Genomic DNA, 20,535 nt, shown 5'->3' with positions numbered 1-20,535 from the left:
TTTTAAGCCCCTTGAAAAGAAAATCATCTTAAAATGAAAAGTTTGCCAAAACTCCTGTGAGCTTGCATCACTGTATATTGAACAAATTCAGGAGCAACCCTTCCATCTAGCCTCAAGTGCAACTGTGTGAGAAAAATGGAGGATGGCCTATGGTGAAAATGCATTCCTAAAGGTCTGAGGGGAGGATGGGGCATTCCCCCATCTCTATATCTGTTATAACAGGAGCAGGCAATTATTTTGGGCAGAGGGCCACTTACTGAGTTTCGGCAAGCTGTCAGCCACATGGGTAGCCCCGCCCCTTGACAGGTGCCCTGCTCCCTGGTTGCCATCTTGTGACCAGAAGTCCCACCCCCTAACCCCTGACCTTTGCCACCTGGAGTCCCTCCACTTGCCCCTGGAAGTGCTCATTTCAGCAAGGGGTTTTGCCATCTCAGAACCAGAAAAATACCAAATTATATTTTAAAAAGCAAACATCTACACATTCATTAATTTGATTTCAAAAAATATTTTTGTCCTGATTTACATGTGTTTGTGTAGTGTATGCAGAGCTGATTGCGTAGCTTAAAGGAAGTCTTACTCTTGCATATCATGGGGGGTGCATATAGGTTTGTGGGGGGCTGTAGGTATGTGGGGTATGGGTGGGTATGGAGTTGTGGGGGGAGCGTGTCTGGGGGGGTACGGGTGTGGGGATCTGCATGTATGGCACTGCGATAGGGGTGTGGGTGTATGTATATGGTGGAGTGTGCGTGTGGGACCTGCCCTATGAACACACACACACAGGCACTCTGCCCCTGCCTACACACACATACACATTACTGGTGTGGCCCCGTGCTTCCCCGGCAATACAGGTGGGAGCCACATGGTGCCAGAGCAGGGCGGGGGCAGGAAGAGAGTGAAATGGCTGAGGGAGGACAGGGATGGGCTGCTCAGTTCTGCTGAGGGCTCCCCCTGGGTCCTACTGCTCCTGGCTCCTGCCAACTTTGACAGGCAGCCAGGAACAAATAAATATTAATTTACTAATTTTTTTAGGGGCCTGACAAGCTGGATAGAATGGCCTGGTGGGGCAGATTTGGCCCACGGGCTGTATTTTGCCCACCCCTGTATTATAAGCTATTGTTTTTTTCTGAAGTCCTGATTGCCATGGTACCTAAGTAACATGGGAGGTTAGTACCCTGAATCTGTATAGTATCTATTGTAGAGAGACATAGTTAGCCCTGTTAATCTGAAGTCAAGCAGAAGGCAGGGTAGATTTGCACATTATACACTAACCAAAGGAAAAAATAAATATATATAGCACAAGCTTTTGGGATCTGAAGCTCATCTGATGAAGTGAACCTGAGCTCATGAAAGCCTGTGCTATAGATTATATATAGATAAGATATATATGTATAGATATAGTTGTGTTAGTCTATATTGTAAAGAACAGTATTTAATAGAAGTCATAGTCCCAACAAACCCAGAGGAGGATCACAGGTAAATGAATCATTCACAGTCCAGCACTACCACTTAAAGAACAGATTCCAAAAGCAAAAAGGCAAGTGGAACTGCATTCTTAACATACTAGCTCTCCTATCATTTGGGTCCTAGTAGTGTTGTAGACAGACACAGGTATAAATAAGGCCCCTGATACTTCCCATTAATTAACCGAAGATTTCACTGTTTTTATAATGATATTTCATTCCCTTTGTTCTTCATCTGGGTGACGCATAGGAGAATTGTAAGATTCCATTCTTTCTTTCACCTGGATTTGCTCTGCCCTTTCTGCTGCATGCAGGGGATTTGATTGCATTAATTTAATTCGCAAACGTATTGTTCAGACAGCTGTGACAGAGATGACTTTGTGTATTAGTTGGCAAGTTAACTAGCTCGTGAAGGCTATTGCTGCCAGACTCCACTGTACTGATTCAGGGCCATCCAACTTTGAATTGGCTTAGTGATTACTCTTGTACACTCTGGTTTGAGGTAGACATTCATGTTTTGGAGAAAATTAGTGAGAAGTACATAAACAGAAGGTGGGAAGCAAGGAGCCAAGAAGCATTGCACAGCACTTTTCCAGATATGCATAGAAATTAAACAAAAATAAATGTATATTGGGCAAACAACTGAGACTGAGCTTTGCAAAGCTGCCTGTGGGATTTGGATCCATGTTTTCACTAATACAAATGAGCAAACAAAACCCATGGGTATATATCTAGATCAAGACCCATATTACCTGTCGTTAGACCTCTGTTGATGGTATTCAAATCAATCAGTCTACTTATTCCATCCGGAGATCTCCCTTATTATGTATGTACCGTATTGCTGACATATAGAATACATGTCCCTGCCCCAAACACTTCAGTGACTGATTTAGACTGAAATAATGCAGATAATTAAGAATTGGGCAGATGTGGTTACACTGATTAGTATTTGGAGGCATTGTGGCCTATGACTTGTAAGGAGTCATTTGGAAGAAGAAAGATGGCTTCTTACGCCATGTCTACACCATCGCCAGAGGGGAAATGGAGGCAAAAAGAAGGGAAGTGACTGGCTCAAAGTCACACAGCAGGTCAGTGATAAAGCTGAAAACAAAGCCCATTTTTGCCGTCTTCCTAGTTCAGGGTTCTTTTTTTTTTTTTTTGCACCATACTGCCTTTTATAGATAGATAGACTTGTCTCTCTTCACCCCTTACACAACTTAAAGCATGTGCATGGTCAAATGCCATCAAATCTGATGGCAGTTCAGATTTCAGGCTGGGGACAAAGCTTACTCCAGGCACCTGTGCACTTCTCCGGAGGCCCTGACGGGAACCTGAGTTGGAAGTGGATGCAGACTTGAGACTTGTGAAGGGTGCCAGTACCCATGTTCTGTCATCTGTGACCTCAGGTTAGACCTGACTACAAACAACATCATTAGCTTTTCTTAAAGATCCATGTTTCCAGTGGACAACCAGCAGTGACAAGAAGAATGGCAAAGTCTCTTTTAAAGCTGTATTGACAGCCTCCTCAAGAAACACTACCAATCCAGAAAGAATCGTCCCCTTCAGTCAAATGTGGCTTAATGAAAAATACATATCCACAGGCTTTCTTTCAGCCTGTATTATTAATGTGACCTTTACTCAACTGCTTCCCGCTCCTTCTGATTTCTGTGAATAAACGTAATTAGGAAGGTGTTTGAGCTGCAGCTGAGCTTCAGCAAGGGGTTCTGATGCTGGGTAGGTGAGCAAGATGTTGCCCAATTACTCCCTTCAGTAAAGCAGACACAATGACAAGTGGAGGGTTTGGTCATGACTGACACAATGGGAAAAATAGACCTTTCTTAAAAATTGGGTTGATGAGGAGAAAATTGTCCCACTATGGCCAGTACTTGTGATAAAAGAAATCATAACCTTATGTCTACAGTCCAGTGGAAATAGTGTTAATGCAACTTTAAGATTAAAAAAAATGGAATACTTCAGAGTCTGGAAGACGAGAATGTAGATTAAAAGTTCTTGCCTTTAAAATATTTTTGATTTATATCACTAAAAATAATTTGTCAGTTGATTCTATATAATACAGAAAGGATTTCAGTATACAGCCTTGCATACAGACTCTACTTATCTTCAAACTTGTTTGAAGTTCATTTCCAGTGAGGTTTACAAATCAAGCAAAGTTTGAAGAAAAGTAGTTGAGTATTTTTACAGTTTTGACTGCTTAAAGATCAGTGGCCCCAAATTAGAAAGGAAGTAGCATTTGAAACAGCCTGAAGCTCAATTTCACTAGCCTTGAATCAGTCATTATTAAAAAAAAAAATGAAAAAAATAACTTGCTGATTTTAAATGTTATAGGATAGTAACAGCTCCACCTTGGAGAGAAGGTCATCTGCAAGGAGCCAGCTATGTGGCTGGTCTTCAGTCGCCTTTCTCCATAAGCGCAACTTTAATTTATATCAAGATCCCTTATAAGTGCCTTTAACCCTTGGAGCATTGGCTGTGGGATATCTATATCCTCCCATGCCCTCTTCTCTACCCTTTCTGATGGCCTGCTCCTGGAATACCTCCCAAACATGCTCTTCCTGCCTTGAAACTTCATTTATCCTTCAGTAGGACGTTATTAGCTGTTGGAAGCCATTATTGGATTATATATGTGTGTGTGTGTGTGTGTTTCTATTTCTCCAGTACTTTCCAATAGAGGATATCAAAGTGATTTAAAAACTTTAAGTAATTAAGGCTCTCGCACTACATCTGTAGTGTGGGAACTGTGGATCATAAACTCCTCCGTATTAGCAAGGACGGCCATAGGAGCCTTCTGTAACCAAGGCGAACATTAAAAACCTTTCAAACGCAGATTTAGGGTGCTGACAAATACTCAGGCAACACCAAGGGGTGGGATTTAAAAAAATGACTAGGAGGTTCTGCATGGACCTTCTGGATGATGGGCATCTACCTCCATCCTGTCTTATTTGGAAATCCCAAACCAGAACATTATTATTCGAGATCAAGCTCAAGTTGGAAAGTTCTGGTCTAAAATGGCTCGAGCTCTGTAGACCAGCTGTAGAGCCCTTATTCCTCTTCCCTTCTACTTTACCATAGTAGTTCCCTTGACTGTTTTGTGCATAATCCCCACTTCCCTTTCCACCAGTGTTTTTTTTTTTAATATCTTTCAGAAAAGCCCAAAGAGGAAAGCCACATGTCTCGTTATAGTTTACGAGTTGTGTGACCAACTCCTTCATGAGATTTTAAAAATTCTTACTTGTAACAACGATAGATAAAAGCTTTTCAGGCACTAAGTGTAATTCTTTGTAGAGTTGATGAGATCCCTTCAGTGGTGACCTGAAAAGGAAATAACATTGGGTTGTGCCCTTTTTATTATTCCTTTATGACAGAATAAAAAGGCTTGAAACATTGCTGTCAATAGCTGTTTTCCCTGATTGTTACTTGCATTAGAAATTCAGGTCTTGTCTGCTGTGGAAGACTGTATGGTGACCTAAGAACTATTGAAATCCGAACATCACAACAGATTGGTGCTGAATAATTAGGAGGTGGGGAAGGATTCTTAGTCAGATTAGTTAAATTGCTGGGGGTAGTTATTTAGTTAGCACCTATTTAACTTCAGTGTTTAATGAAGAAATAAGAGAAAATATGTCTTTGTTAACGATTCAGCTCCCTTTTTCTTTAAGTTAAGGCATGAGAGCGTGCAATAAATTTCTTTGACTGCCTCCAGAAACCTCCAAGCAAAACCAGGGAAAACTGGATTTGACATTCCAGATGTTTCTTGCGTTTTAAAAAAATCAGGCTCTCTTTATCGTAAAGAAACACTAAATGGCACAAATTGAACTTTTAACAATTATCTTTGTAGGCTACTTCAAATGCTAATAACTTTAAAACAACGGAAGTGATATTTTTCAAACATATCTTGTTCCGCAAAGGTCCTTAGGACTTAAAATTCATCCTGCCTGTAAAGCATCCAAGAAGCAAGGTAGTTAGAGGTTTCCTTCGTGTGCACTGTATTTCAAAACATCTTTACAGAGCAAAATAATATTAGAAATTATGGTTTGCTGAGAAAGTGCTTAAATCCAAGGTTTAGAAAAAACTGCCAAAGTTTCGTTACATGGTGGGGCTTCAGAATCAGAAAGCTCTTACCCCAACAGTGATGCAAGTATGTAAAGGGATGAAAGCCAGGCTCAGGAAGAGGGGTGAGGCATCGATTCTTGCAGGAGTGCAGGAGGAATTGAAGGGAGGGGAGGGGGAGGAGGGTGCCCTGGATCTTCCCCTGAATACAAAGTGTGATTTTAAACCAGTTTAGCCAAACTGATGTGGTTGCTCTCATTTTGGTTTAAATCGGCTTTACTGAGATTTGGTTTAAGTTAATAAACAAAAGGTTTTCTTTCCCCGTATTTATTAAAAGAAGGGCTTACAGCAGTGCAGATAAACTCGTTTGGTAAAGCTTGTGAAAACTTGTTTGTACACAACCCCTGAATGAAACAGGCTGTTTAAAAAGATGAGGTTATTGTATTGGAATAACAATTCAGCTATGGAAAAGGACAGGGATCATGTGGGAAAAATAATCGAAGTCTTAATGCAAGCCAAGCGTCACGCCTTGTTTAGTTTGCTCACATTTTCACTGTGTTATCCTTGTCATGCATGCATAGTACTTGTATATGGGCTGACCAGAACTAAGACCAAACAGGTTCCTATTTAGACCCTATTTAAACCCTTCTCTGTCTCTGCACCACCTAGAACCAGCTGCTTTAAAGGTTGTGTTTTTACAGGTTATAGCAAAGACGTATCTCTCCTTCTCGCTTGTTGGGCAGTGTTTCATGTATTGGAGTAAACTCCAGTTGTGTGATGTATTCTCACTATCGATTTCTCGGAGAAGTACGGCATTAGCTTGACTGGAAAATTTGTAGCAGAGGGAATCACAGCAGAAAAACGGACTGGCTGCTCCCCAGGATATGGCAAGGCAGAGACTTGTAGGGATTAGCTTTGTTAATATTTTGCAGCTTTACAAAAGAAAGTGAATTCCTTGTGTGAGCACAAAAAACAATGCCAGATTTGTCTTTGGGGGCCTAAAACTGGACGGGAATGAGCTCACCTTGGTAAGGGTCCAGTCCTCATCCATTTGCTGTAAATGGCACAATATGTCTTGATGTCACTCTTTCAGGGTCACATGCAAGATGAGGCATATCCTTTCTTCTCTGTATTATAGCACAATTAAAATCAAGTAGCACCTCTCATTTAAAAGCACTTTCTTGAGCTACATATTTTTTAATATTTAGGGATTGAAACTCCCTGTGTCACAGTCCTAGTTAAGATCACCCTACCAGTCTCTTACCAGTGGGCTGTGTTGGATCCACATGCTGTGGCTTTGAGCTTCCTTCGGGCTCTGAGTAAGCTCCATCACTGCCTCTAGCTTCATGCTGTCTGGCACAGACTGGCTCAGCTATCATGTGCTTCTAGGACTGTGCTGACCGGTAGTTGAAGTACACCCTCTCCCAGAGGTCCACGCTTTAGATACTCTGCTTTATAGATTAGCCTTTCAGCGACACTTCATAGCTGAAGCATATAAACACAGACTTTGCACCATTTGGATTAGAGACCTAAATTCCACTAAACTGAGACTGCGAAGTCCTTTTTCTGATCTGGTTTAAATTCTCATTCTGCCTGAACTGGACATGTAGCAGCCAGGGCACAACAGGATTTTTCCAGCAATTTCAGTTCTGCGAGTCTAAGACCCTTTCTGGGTCCAGGTCCTGGTGCATGAACTGACCTCAGGAAGCCTGTCTCTCTTGCAGTGTCAATGACACCCCTGTACAGGCAGCATGCAAGAAAAAGCTACCCCATTTGAATGCAGACAAGACTGAGCTGTATTAAGGTGGGGATGTAGATTGTAAGAAGGTACCCTGATTCTGGTAAGGGGAAGAGGGAAGCTGTGCGAAGGAGCGAGCTGGGGTTGAAGGGGAACTTGGACTAGTTGGAAAATCTGCTTAAGTTTCCCTTAATTCAAGTCCCTTAAGGGGAGGCCCAATCGTCTTTAACAACATACTGCTTTATTCCCAGGACCCTGCCTCATTCATTGCACAGGATGGACTTGTTTGGGGGATGGATCTGGCTTGTGCACTCCAGAAAACTATTGCCTGTAGACCACCCCCCCAACCCTCATTTATTGCAGAATTTGGAAGGCATACAGTAAATGAGGGAGGGGTTTTCAGGAAGAGAGAGAATGGTCTTGTGGCTAACATGCTCGGGAATTGCCCTGGAGAAGTAGACTTTCTTTCTGCTCCTGCTAGCAAGGTCATGTGTAAAGGCAGGCAAGTCACTTACACCAAACGTTTTACAGGAGTCTATTAATGTGGTGCTCCTTTTTTCTGGTTGCTTGAGCTGGACCCTAGGCTCTCAGTTGAAGAAGTGCGGAGAACTCACAGCTGCAACTAAAGTTAACAGGGGCTGTGCTTGGAATATATAGGATCCTATGTAATGTTAAACGCTATAAAACAGGTCCTAGGTATCTCAAATTGAGCACCTAAATTAGTGAATACTGTTGTCCTGGCTTTCTCTATGCCTCCCTATTCCATCTGTAAAATTGAGGTGCCAATACTTTCCCAACCAGAGGGATATTGTGAAAATAAATTATTTTGTGTTTGTGAAGCACTGATACTATAGCGATGAAAATTCTGTAGTAAAACAACCCAGGGGAAGACAAAAGAACACAGGAGCAAATTCTGTCTTCAAAGCAAGGTTTGTAATAAGGCCTGGTGCCTCCTATTTAACAGCATACGGAAAACAAAATATTGAATAACTGCTTATTAAGTAAGAACTATACGCTCTGTGCACAGAATGAGGCAGGGATCCTATGGAAAAGCGCCATGTGATCATGTAATGAAAGCTTATATCATAATGTACATGTCCAAGTCAAGCAACCTTAATTCCAGCAATTCCTAACTTCTAAGTGCTTGACTTTGCAATCTTGTAAATGGTTTTCATCACAAGTTTTTATTTAGAGTATATGCATAATCATTAGAATTGAGCAAGTAATGCATAAAAAATGTTGACACAGTTCGCATATTTAAATGAATTTGCTTTAGCTATGGCTGATCTCGTTTTCTACAAACTTCTGAAGAGCGGGGTTTTGCTGGCAGAAAATGTTTGCAAGAAGTAGATTTTCAGGTTACTTGTATGCGTACTTGCAGACCAAACTGTGTACACAGATGCTTGCACTAGAGTTACTTGTGTGTGCTTATTTAGTCAGAAAATGGAAACAAGATGCTGCAGCTGTTCTGACCACTCACAGCTAAGCAGGGCAGCTTGAAATTCGAATATGCGTCATCAGTCCCTAGAGAGGTTAAAAAAATTAGAAAAATATTCAGTAACAATGCAATACAATGGCAAATTACTAATATCAAATGCAAGGAAATCTACAACTATTTATGGATATTTTGGAAGCAGAAAAAATGTACAATTGTAATAGTTGTACAAATTCATTATTAATTCTGCTCTAATAAATATATATGCATGCATATATAGAATGTATATTGTGTGTGTATATATGTATGTGTGTGTGTATACACACATATATATGTATGTATACATGTGTGTTTATGCATATATGCACATAAAATAATCACACAGACTGCAGTTGAGTCCTAGTTTAGAATATTTTAGCATGCTCAATGTAATCCATTAGGGTATTTTTCTTCCCTTTTAGATCTAATCACAGCTAGCAGCACAGGTTGAAACATTTCAAGTATTTTCCATCGTCTTATCCGGCTGCCCTTTTAATGTTGTTATTGAACGCTGGGGCTTGTGTTGATTTGCATGCCATTTTGCTTTTGATCTCCATGGCAACTGCTACCAAATGGCCTGAGAATAATAGAGGAGCTTTTTGGAGCTGTAAGCAGGCTGTGTGTGGAGCGCTGACGCCGGAGGTTTTTTAGAAATAAATAAATAACTAACTAAATAAATAAATAAAATTAAGACAGCTATTGTCGCAGGAACCCAGCTAGCAAAGGAGCATGCTCCCTTCCCCGCCCCCTTCTTGTCCCTGCATCCTATCGTGTTGTTACATTTGACAGATGTTCGTGACAGCCACTTAAAAGAAATAAATACACTTGGAAAGGGCTGTAATAAGTGAGGAACCAGTGTGGGAGCAGCTCCTAATATGTGGGCTGTCACAGAGGCTGTGCTATTGTTCAAGAGTCCTGGTCTGCATTTATGATAGGTAGGAGCCCGGTCTTCAGACTAGTTTGTCCTTTTACAGGATAGGGGGACTCGAATCTCTTCACAAGTTTGCGAGATGCAGGAGCGCTCGCTTCACTGAGCTCTGCTCTACTGGAAGCTCGGCTGATGCTCTCTCTTCTTGAGAGTGAGATGACATGAAGGTTTTTAAGTCCCTGAATGAAAACACTCATCAAAACAGCACTTAAAGTCAGTGTCCCCCTGTCTTTGGCAAAGTGGTTTCTTTCCATGCAAACTCACTTTTCCTAAACTACTTTTTTATAAATGGGAACAGGGTGGTTTTACAGTTGAGGCACTAGACTGAAAATGGGAAATCCACATTAAATTCCCAGCACTGCTACGGATGTAAGTCACTTCACTTCTCTATTGCTTGTAACATGGGGCAATATTAATTCCTTTCTCTTATGCTTTGTGTGGGGTTGCCTCATTTAGGTAGAAAGAAAAGCAGTAAGCATTTTGAAGAAGGGATTGTCTCTTGCTCTGGATATGTCCATCACCTAGCACATAGCACCCCATTCTCACCAGGGGCCCAATGCCTGCTAAAATATGAATAGTCATAAAATATAGCACCATAGCAGCCTTAATCTAACAATAAACCTATAGGCACAGCTGGAGATGTTGCTACCATCAGTGTGTGCCTCAGGCTTTCCTGTTCTAGTGTAACTACTGTCCTCATGTCTAATTTAGAAATGCTTGTCAAAACTCTGCCCAATATTGCATCCCATGCAACCCTGTTAACTTAATCAGGCTGCATTGGGACTATACGCAGTAAGGGAAGGATCGATGGGATTTTGTTAGGGATTTGGACACAAATCAGAAAGTCATTAACCAACAGCGAAGAAACCCAACAGGAAATGAAGAAGCGAGGTGGCCTAGTCGCTATAGTATCAAGCCACTGTACCTGGTATCAAGTTCTGCCTATGCTCTGGCAGTGTCAGTCATTTCTCCCTTTCTACCCCTTGGTTCCTTTCCTTTCCTTTCCTTTCCTTTCCTTTCCTTTCCTTTCCTTTCCTTTCCTTTCCTTTCCTGCACAGTAAAAATGGGTCCAAAATCAGTTGGGAAGGCATGCAATTGTTTTATTCAATGAACAGAACAAGTCTGCAGGCGAGGAGAGTGGAGAGAGCTGATGATTCCAGTGTCCCTTTCCAGCCACTTTCAGCCAACTGTCTTTAACCATCAAAACCCCACTACATCAAGGCATGATGAAAATTGCTTCCGATCCCAGTGGTTTCTGATACCGCTTCAGGTGCTGAAGGGAAAACATCAGCACTTCCATTGCAGTTAAACAAGGCATGAGCTTAGTTGTTCATTGCCCAGCTTTGGCATTGTGGGAAGTAGTGAGTGCAGCTTCCTTTAGATTGAAGGGGTGCACAATGAAGGACAGGTGTGGGGGGAGTCCGCTGTGTTAAGAACGCTGTCCTTCTTCATGGAAAGCAAGTGTTTGGAGTGGGCTTGTGATCTGGTAGCTGCCTGCCACACCAATTGAATAATGCATGCCAAGTTCCGCCCCGCACCCTCCCTCCTTAATTAATGGCGCAACCACAACTTTGTTATCCTGTGCATGAAATAAGGCTAATGAATCATGTTGTACTTTGAAGCCACGTTAGATCTGAAATTGACACAAGCTTTTACATCTATGTCACTCCGCCCCCTCTTCTTCTCCCTCCCCCTATTCCCTTCCACCCAAGGCAGGGCCATCTCACTGTTTACCTGTCACTCAGCTGAGGAATTTGTATGTTAGTTAAGCTGTTAGCGTGAGTAATTACTGAGTGGGTCAGTGACTCCTCCCAGCAAGCCAGCATGAAATGCTTTGCCTAGCAAGCAACATCTCTATTGCTAGAGGACTGGCAGCTTGCAGTTGGGGAAATGAATGCAAACTATGACTCAGGGCTAATTGCACTCTTTCACTGTAGCTCAGGCGTATGCATCTGGCGTAATTAGAAAACAGACTGATCCCTCAAAGTGTGAATGAAAAGCTGCAAATCAGTGCATCTGGGAGAGAGGTAAGGACAAGGGTCAGAGGGGAATCCTAAAGCTTTCCAGCTACATGCCCCATTGCTTTCACTAGTAACTTTCCCGTCAGAGTGAGTGCAAATTTGGGAAAATAACAGTTATCAAAATTCAACTCCGTTTCTTTTCCCCAGTGGCACAAACTTGAAAGTTTGTCTGTCTGACATACAGCATCCCTCTCACCCCATAACAAAAAACCCCAAACATGGCTTTTCATCTAATATCTCAGTAGCAGGAAGCACACCTAGTTTATATGCTGAAGGTTGTAGGATATTCATTACAATTGTAGTAACTTGGGCTTTGTCCTTTGTGTTTTGATCCCACAATGCTTACTTAGGGTCATCCAGGAATCTGTGGTAATAAATGGGATGGAGCCTGAGCTCCAACCTAGCAATCTAACCCCATGGACCATTCTTCCCTATCAATTGATGGCTGACTATTTATGTGATTGCAGAGAGATGGACTCGGGGAAGTCCACACAGGGAAAGCTGTGATTTACATTGGACGATTTTGTCTCGGTTTCAAGCTCTTTAGGTGGTTGTTATCAATTATTGGAATCAAGGCATGTTCCCAGTGCTAGTGTTCCCAGGGGGCAGGGGAAGGTGAGAGAGACCTACCTGTAGGCATTTACTACAGGCCACCGAACCAAGGGGAGGAGCTTGATCTGGAGTTCTCTTGAGAACTGGCAGAGGCTGTGCGTGCAAGGGACTTGGTTGTCATGGGTGACTTCAGTTACGTGGACACAGATTGGGAAGAACACTCAGCTAGGTCAGATTGGTCATGTAGCTTCTTAACTGTAATCGAGGAGCTCTTTCTGACCCAGGAAGTGCAAGGGCCTACCAGAGGTACCACTCTCCTAGACTTGGTCTTGGCCATAGGAGATGATCTGTTGAACATTGAGGGTAGCCTCGGTGACAGTGACCACGAGCTCATCAGGTTCACTGTCCATCGCAAGGTTGATAAATCAACTAGCAGGATTGAAGTCTTGGACTTGAAAATGCTGACTTCAACAGGCTCAGGGCACTAGTAGGGGAGGCAATGCGGGACTAGGGACGGAAGGCAAATGGGGTATATGAAGATGGGTCATTCCTCGAGGACACAATCCTCAAAGCACAAAAAAAACCCCCCCATTCCCATGAAGAGGAAAAGAAACAGAAGGGCTGGCAAGCCCTCCTGGCTCAATAGGGACATCGCGGTCCTCTTGAAAAAGAAAAAAGAGGCATAAACGCAGTGGAAACTAGGGATAGTCCTCAAGGAGGACTATACAACAGTGGCCAACACTTGTAGGGAAATGATTAGGAAAGCTAAGGCAGCAACTAAGTTTAAGTTAGCCAAGGGAGTCAAGGACAACAAGAAGTCTTTCTTTAGGTATGTTGGGAGCAGAAGGAACACAAATGGAAGCATGGGCGTGCTTAACACCTTGGGACAGCTGGTAATGGACACTAAGGAAAAAAACTGAACTCCTGAATGCCCACTTTGCTTCGGTGTTTCACTGGATCAAGGGGAAAGATAAGCAAGATGAGGATCACAGAGGGCATGGTGGAAATGATAGCCTTCCCACTGTGGATGCTGAGCTGGTGCAAAACCAGCTAGAAAAGCTAGACACTTAAAAGTCAGTAGGACGAGATGGATTGCACCCGAGAGTACTGATGGAGCTGGCTGAGTTCATTGCAGAACCCCTGGCAAAACTATTTCAGAAATCAGAGATCCCTGAGGATTGGAAGAGGGCCAACATTGTGCCCATCTTCAAGAGAGGGAAGAGAGAGGACCTGGGCAACTATAGGCCAATCAGCCTAACCTCCATCCCAGGGAAAATCCTGGAAAAACTCATTAAAGAATCTGTATGTGATACGCTCGTTGAGAGTAAGATTCTGAATGACAGCCAACATGGCTTCGTCGTAGGTAGGTCTTGTCTTACCAATCTCATCTCCTTCTACGAACAGGTCTCTCGACATTATATACCTAGACTTCCAAAAGGCTTTTGATGTAGTATCCCATGACATCCTTGCGGAAAAATTGGAAGATTGTGGGTTTAACTGCCCAACAGTTCAGTGGGTGGAAAACTGGCTGCATGGTAGGACCCAGAGACTTCTCATGGATGACACAGATCCATTCTGGTGAGAAGTGGCCAGTGGTGTCCCTCAGGGGTCCATGCTTGAACCGGTGCTTTTCAACATCTTTATCAATGATTTGGATGTGGGGGTGATAAGCTTGATGGACAAGTTTGTGGGTGAGAGCAAGTTGTGGGGGAGCATGGTCATGCCAGAAGATAGGTTGCAGATACAGGCGGACTTGGACAGGCTGGAGAGTTGGGCGGATTGGAACCAGATGAAGTTCAACTCTCAGAAGAGTAAAGTGCTCTATCTGGGGGCAAACAATCCTTCACATACCTACAGGCTCAGTGGCGACAATTTGACGTCCACCATGGCCGAAAAGGACCACGGGGTAGTGATTGACCATGGCATGAACATGAGCCGGCAGTGCGATGCTGTGGCTAGCAGGGCAAACAACATACTGGAATATATTAACTGTTGCATCTCATGCAAAACTAAGGAAATGATACTCCCACTCTACTCCGCACTTGTGAGACTGCAACTGGAGTATTGTGTCCAGTCCTGAGTGCTGCACTTCATCAAGGACATGGAAAAACTTGAGAGGGTCCAGAGAAGAGCCAGAAGAGCCACCCGTATGATCAGGGACTTGCAAGACAAGCCATATGAGGAAAGGCTGAGGGACTTGGGCCTCTTCAGCCTACAGACTAGAAGGTTGGGAGGGGACTTGGTAGTGGCTTACTGCTACATCAGGGGAGTTTATCTTTATTTTAATTAAGCACTTGAAGTGAGCATGCTAGAAGAGAGGGACAGGCTACAACTAGATCTGGACAGGTTACAGGGGTGAGCAGATGAGAATAGGATGGGTTTCAATACGGACAAGTGCAAGGTGTTGCACCTGGGGAGGAAGAACCAGCAGCATACCTACAGGCTGGGGAACTCCCTTCTTGTCAGCACAGAGGCAGAAAAGGATCTTGGAGTCGCTATTGATTCCAAGATGAACATGGGCCACCAATGTGGGGATGCGGTCAGGAAGGCTAGCCGCACCTTGTCATGCATCCATAGATGCATCATGAGCAGGTCCAAGGAGGTGTTGCTCCCCCTCTATGTGACATTGGTCAGGCTACAGTTGGAGTACTGCATCCAGTTCTGGGCACCACACTTGTGGACAGCATCGAGAGGGTCCAGAGGAGGGCCACTCACATGATTAGGGGGCAGCAGGGCAGGCCCTATGAGGAGAGGCTACGGGACCTGAACCTGTTCAGCCTCCACAAGAGGAGGCTGAGAAGGGATCTGGTGGCCACCTATAAACTTGCCAAGGAGGACCAGCAGGCAATGGGAGAGTCCCTGTTCCCCGAGCACTACTGGGAGTAACAAGGAGCAACGGCCATAAGTTGATGGAGAGTAGATTCAGGCTAGACATCAGGAGGCACTAGTTCACAGTCAGGGTGGCTAGGATCTGGAACCAACTTCCAAGGGAAGTGGTGCATGCTCCTACCCTGGGGGTCTTCAAAAGGAGGCTAGACAATCACCTAGCCAGGGTCATTTGATCCCAGCATCCTTTCCTGCCCATGGCAGGGGGTCAGGCTTGATGATCTGCTCAGCTCCCTTCCGACCCTACCAACTATGAAACTATGAAACTTGGTGAACAGCTGTTCACCAGTGGACCCCTGGGGAAGACCAGGAGCAATGGATACAAACTCCTGGAAGGCCGCTTCAGGCTCAATTCCAGAAAAAAACTCCAGTTTTTCAGGGTGTCCAGACTGTGGAATAAACTCCCTCCAGTGGTGGTACAGGTACCTACCCTTGAAATCTTCAAAAGGAGACTGGACAGTCACCTTGCTGGAGTCACTTGACCCCAGTTGTCTTTTCCTGCCTAGTGCAGGGGGACTGGACCCAATGATCTACAAGGTCCCTTCCAGCCCCTAACAGTCTATGAATCTGAATCTATGAGACCTTTTGGATCTTTTATATATCCCTGTGACTTTCCACTGAGGGCCAAGCTTGAGGCAACTTTCAACAAGCCTGAGGCATATGAATTCCCTTCATGGCTTTGAGCAGTCCTTCTTACTATCTTAGAGAGATTATCTGCAATTTTATGCCATAGCTAGGCTGGGGGGAAAGAACAACTTACTGCCCCTATAGCATCTATAAAGCTGCATTTTTTTGGAGCAGAGGACAGCTTTATTCATCTGAGCTGTCTTCACTTGTTGGCTCATAAACAGCCTTCCTTTCAAGTGGAAATTCCATGTTAATGTCACACCAGTGCTCATGGAACTGTCTACATCCATATGCGGGTGGCAACATATTCCTTGGGAACTTAAAATGTTGTTGTCTCAGACTGAACCAAGGATTCTCACCGAGGTACCTGGAGTAATGAGAGTTCTTCATTTCAGAACCTGCCCTCTGGACTCATGTCATTTCTCCCTGTTAAGCCATCTGGGTGGAAATAACTATTTTTGCTGGAGGCAATCAACACTTGGAGCAGAAGCATATCTCCAGTGACTTTTGTGCAGACTTTGTACACAAAAGCTTCCTATGCAGTAAGCATCAAGTGACTATCACTCAATAGCTGATCTTCCATGTTGGGTTAAGATTTCTGAGAAAGTTATGACAAAACAGCTCTTAGATCCTGATTTCGTTATCATTTGTGCTGGGTTTATATGAGTAACGGTGGTGACTTCACAAGAGTTACTCCACATTTTCACCAGTATGAGTCAGAAGCGAATCAATCCCAATGTATGCAGTTGCTTCATAGTTTCTTTACACTTGTTAGATGTCAGCTTGGGTATAAACCTGAATACCATGCAGAGGTAGCGCTGGTTACTTCAGTAAATAATCTCCTTCTGGCAATGAATGAAAACCAGGTGTTCACCTAGTTGTGCCCACTAGCTGCTTTCAGTGCTATTTGATGGTGTGTCCTTGATTTGTCTGAATGCTTACAAGAGTAAATAATACAGTCCTTCAATGACCTTACTCCTATCCCTAAGAGTGGTCCCAAAAGGCTCGTTCAATATAGAGAATTGTTCTGCTTACCTGTGGGTTTGTTCACATGGGCTTCTTGCTAGGATCTGTCTTATCCCCTCTCTTGTTCAAGTGCATGTAGGACCATTGGAAGGGTTAGCAGGGAGGCATGGACTAAACATATTTTCAATAGGCTGCTGATATACCTAGTTGTGTCCATCAATTTAATGCCTATGAATCTATAGGATTTAGGCAGTGCTCTAGCATGTCCGGCACTGTTTGATAGAAACTGGAGCATGGATGAGTGCTGGCAAAAGCTTGGTAAAAATAAAATAAAATAATGTTTTGTAAAATAAATCTTATGTAAATAAGAGTTTGTAAGACAGCACAATGTGGATGTCTCCTCTGTGCCGATTTGTATTGAAATGAATGTATAACTGTACTAGTGTCTTGCAAAAGCTGAGTCCTTAGAAATGAAAAGCTGCAGTACACAGAAAAAAATTATAATTACATATCTTTTGTACACAGTATCACATATGAATTATGAATCAAATGCTATGGGATTTTCATTTTTCTGCTTGATCTATATTACATAGAGTTCATCACAAAATCATACGTCTTTCAATGGAAATTGCTGCAGAAAAAATATTGAAACAATTTGTTTTGGAAAATTTTGAAATTCTGAATTTTTAGAATTTAACTTTTTGGGGTTTTCAATGTTATATTTTTATCTTTACATTATTTTATGACATTGTCAGTATGCATTACTGTTATAGGGATGTCACAATGTGACAATATAATAGCTGAAGTATTCTATTATTTTTGTCGTCTTAAAATGTATTCAGGGCAGCTGCTATTCAGTACTGATTGAAACATCTTATCTTCTCTAGATCAAAGTATCTCTTGTTTATATTGTAAAGAAAGAGTTTGACATTTTCATTTTCATTCATTTTTATTTTCACTTTCTTTCACTTTCAAGCTCTGTTACAAAACAAACTTAAGAAAAACAAGGGCCAGTTTGATATAGAAAGATGAGGTGTTTCAGTTAGTACTAAGTAGCAGCCACTCTTAATTTTAAAATGAAAAACAGAATATTTCATTTAGATATCATTATGACATTAAGTATATTAATGGTAGAGCATATTGTGCCATAGTACTACTGACATGCCATTAAATAATTAATATAACAATGAAAAGAACACTACAAATTAAATGAAAAAAATTAAATTTAAAAATCCTGGCATTTAAAATTTTCAAAACAAAAGTTTACTGAAAATAACTCTCTTCAGAGATTTTGATATGCAGGAAATTCTTAAAATATTTGATTTATTTCTGATTCAGAACAACATTAGATTTGAAACGTTCACATTCTCTACAAAACAGAAATTCTAAGTTTTGCCTGGTATTGATTACTATTTAACATACATCTGTGCAATAGAGGTCACTGCTTTTATGGCACAGGTGGGTTAAAAAAGAATCTTTTTAAGGTAATGTTTGTTCGGGAAATAAATCACAATTGTTTGAATGCTTAAACTTTAAAAAAGAGCTACTCTAAAAGCTCAATTTTTAAACAATTGGATCGTGAGTGTAATATGAATGTAGTTAAGATGATAAATGCAGCTAATTTTCTCCCTCTATTAGCCCCTTTCACATGCTACTTACAAATGCCAGTCAAACTCAGCAATCCTTTCATTTTATTATTCAGTGACGGGGCGGTTGGATTAAAAATACATGATGGCATTTTCCAACTAGGATTTATAAGTGCCACTACTGTGTCTAATTTTGGCTTGCCATTTGCTATACCCAGGAGGAAATGGGGTTTGTTGGTAAAAGCCTAGGAGATGGACACTGTTTTCTAGTACTACGACTATCTCTTTGGGGGCAAGGGCACGCAAGTTACCATATGCAAAAGAGGGTAGGACTTTATAATGTGTCAGCTGCCCCATGAATAGTGTCCAGGCACGCACTTTCACACCCAGGTAGAAATCTACCCCTGTCACAAGTTCACTTCATTTATTGCAAAGTGGGTAGGAGCATGAACGGGCAGTTAGCATAGAGCAGCTGGCACACTGTAAAGCTCTGCCTTCCTTTGCCTCATTTAACTTGTTTGTGTGCCCTATGCTCTGGTTGACTTGCAGCAAGTCTTTACCCCTCTGTGCTTTGACTCCTATCTGCAAAAAGGGAGTCATGATGCTACTAGCCTGCATGGTGGTGCTAGGAGAAGCAATTCAATCACTGGCCGTATATAGACAAAATGAGAGGCATGTGTGCATGACACTTTAAAGTGAGCTAAATGTTTTTGCACCTCTTTAATGATGTTGGTGTTTGCACGCCTCAGTGGCATATTGCACATTAATTCCAACCACTATAGGAAATTCGGTGGCATAATGTGCCTTAAATGACTTGGGGCGCAGTAAACTAAAACTCCTTCGAGTTTCTTGACGCTTGAGTTTTAGTTTGCTGCCCCTACAGCCACAGAGCAAAGCACCGGGCTCCGTGCAGCTCCATGGCTCTGCAGGAAGCCCTGCAGGCAGCCTGGCAGCAGCCAGGGAAAGCAGCTCCACCCAAGAGAAGTGGCGAGCCTGATCCTTCCCCCACCCCGAGCCTGCCTGCCTGAGCTGCATGGGGGCCCGGTGCTTCCCCCCATGGCTGCAGTGCCCCCCGGGACCACCCGAGCCAGGTGCCTGCAGGTGGGTGCCGCCTGGGGGGGTCGCCGCTGCTGCCGAGGGAAACAGCAGCCCCCTGCCCCCCCAGGCCAGGGATCGCTCCACCCGCCAGCATCTCACCTTCCCCTCCCCACCAGAGAGGCAGGTAGGTCAGCTGGGTGTGTGCACCACATGGGGGTTTAATCAGCCCTAAATTGAAGCGGTGTTTTTTAAAACCCATCTCTGCTTCAGTTTAGGGCCCCTGTTTCGTCTACACATGCCCACTGTTTACAAAGCATTTTGAGCCCCTCTTACAAAAAGCACACTGTATTATTATTTGGCTTTTCCCAGTGTGTCTTTATTCTGAACCTCCTATTGATCTCATTCTCTCTTCCCAGAGTTGTGTTTAAATCAATTGGCATCAGCTGCAGTCTGTGCACAAACATTACCCCATTACTTCAGTAGGCTTAATTTATACATCTCCCTATCTGAAAAGTATTGTTAGTATTTCCTAGGTGAATAGAGATCATCTCCAAGGACCTGTCTTTTGGCTAATAGCTTCTACCCTGAAATTTTGCTGAAGAAATAGAGGGAAGTGCCAGACCTGTTACTGTAGCAGTCTGGGTTTTTGTTTATCCAATTTTACTCACTGTCACGGTAGGTGATGATTACCCCAGGTGCTGCAGTCATCACATCCTCCCCGTTTCCCAAGCTTTGCTCTTCTGTAACAAAATGAATCCATATTCCTTCTAAGTCTGTCCTGGCTCAGCCTTGCCTAGATGATGCATGCTAATGAAGGAAAACTAGCTGTGTGTGTGTGTGTGTGTGTGTGTGTGTGTGTGTGTGTGTGTGTGTGTGTGTGTGTGTGTGTGTGTGTGTGTGTGTGTAAATGTTTGGAAACCACTTGCTATTCTGGGTAGATTCCAATTAAATTTAGGGCTGTAACTAGGGTCCCAGAGGTGAAAAGCCAAGTGTCCAAGTGATCAGCTCTCCAAATCAGCTATTGTTTCTTTAAATGAAAGGGACACTAAAGTCCAATTATTGCAATAGAATGGGCTGCTTCTTTAAAGTGAAGAATTTGACTCAGCTCAAGGGATATTTGTGATTGCCTCTGGCTTCCCTGGAGCTAAGAAATTATATGTTTTCCCTCTTCACTAAATTAAAACATACTTG

The 20,535-nt window shown here is 42.9% G+C and overlaps 1 protein-coding gene and 2 long non-coding RNA genes across 7 annotated transcripts in view; 2 read left to right on the top strand and 1 right to left on the bottom strand.

Annotated features, from left to right (window-relative positions):
• TNRC6C (trinucleotide repeat containing adaptor 6C) overlaps positions 1 to 20,535 on the top strand; it is a 619,746-nt gene that overhangs the window by 179,921 nt on the left and 419,290 nt on the right. The gene's annotated exons all lie outside the window — the stretch shown is intronic.
• LOC109284817 (uncharacterized) overlaps positions 1 to 20,535 on the top strand; it is a 72,156-nt gene that overhangs the window by 28,368 nt on the left and 23,253 nt on the right. The window lies entirely within an intron of this gene.
• LOC132252099 (uncharacterized) lies at positions 8,432 to 20,178 on the bottom strand. Its single transcript, XR_009463845.1, has 2 exons — positions 20,013 to 20,178; positions 8,432 to 8,790 (listed from the first exon to the last, which is right to left on the bottom strand). It is a non-coding gene; the product is annotated as an uncharacterized LOC132252099 (long non-coding RNA).

This window comes from Alligator mississippiensis, chromosome 8 (genome assembly GCF_030867095.1).
Source record: "Alligator mississippiensis isolate rAllMis1 chromosome 8, rAllMis1, whole genome shotgun sequence".
NCBI lineage: Eukaryota > Metazoa > Chordata > Crocodylia > Alligatoridae > Alligator > Alligator mississippiensis.
This window is presented reverse-complemented; position numbering and strand designations above follow the sequence as displayed.